This window comes from Gossypium hirsutum, chromosome D05 (assembly GCF_007990345.1).
Source record: "Gossypium hirsutum isolate 1008001.06 chromosome D05, Gossypium_hirsutum_v2.1, whole genome shotgun sequence".
Classification (NCBI taxonomy): Eukaryota; Viridiplantae; Streptophyta; class Magnoliopsida; order Malvales; family Malvaceae; genus Gossypium; species Gossypium hirsutum.
Window position 1 is genome coordinate 55,630,902 of NC_053441.1, and position 1,172 is coordinate 55,632,073.

A 1,172-nucleotide genomic window follows, 5' to 3' on the forward strand; every position below is an offset into this window, starting at 1 on the left:
CACGTGTGATTCTTGTTGCCTCTTTAACGATGATTAATGAAATAGTGACTATTTTGTTATAATACAAAAACGTTAGTGACCATTTTATAAGAAGTTAAACTTTAGCGACTAAAACGTTATTTAACTCAAATATAAGTAATTATTTTTTTAGTTTACCCATAATAATATCAAACAATTATAATATTGAAAATTATTACATTGATATTAATATTTTAATATTTTTTAAAATAAAATTAAAAATTTATTAATAATATAATAATATTAAACTTAACTCAAATTAATTTTATATAAAAATCAATTTACTTGTAAAGGGTTATTTTTTAGAAAATGGCTTACACATCTCAATAGGGAAAGTCAATTTCCCAAAAAAAAAAGACTTATTTCTATTCATCGGTAAATTATTTTCTATTGACCAAGTTGTTTTCCACGAAACAAATACAAAACAAATGCAAAAAAAATCAGTATTCCATAAATCATTTTACATGAAACAAGCACACCCTTAATTACCTTTTTTTTTTGGTGAAACAAAATAAAAGCAAACAAAAGAAATAAAACTAGTCCCTCAAGCGGGGGTCTTCCAAAAGGTGCAATCCTGTTCTCTTATCGTGAACTTTTTTAACCGAACTATCTGCAAACTTATTCTCATCTTGAGGGATATGTTGAATACTCCAATGAAGAACTTTTGATAAGAGCCAGTGAATTCTTTTAATTAGAGCTTACTTGAAACCTTCTACAATTACTTCCTAAATGACATTAGCAACTTCAAGACTAACTATTTGAATTAAGATACACTCGATTATCAGACCTTGTTCCTTATTAATAATTCTCATTACCAAAATTTTCATGCAATTAATTAGTTATTTTAATGGCAAAGTTATTTAAGGTAAATAAAATTCAATGAGCGATCACATACCCAAAATAGAGCTCCACTAGTTAGTTTACTGTCTTACCGCTGCTTGCACCCACCTTTTCTTTATCTAGATTACCTTCGAAAGACATATATATATACAAGTTCCCTTACCTTCCTCCCTTAAAGTGATTAGCCTTAATAAATATATTTTTCCAGCTAAGAACATCACACTATCACCGAATTGTATAGCCATTATGCATTATGGTTTGATTGCAGCTTTAATCTCCCATTTACATTATGTAAAATTACACCTTAGTCCTCC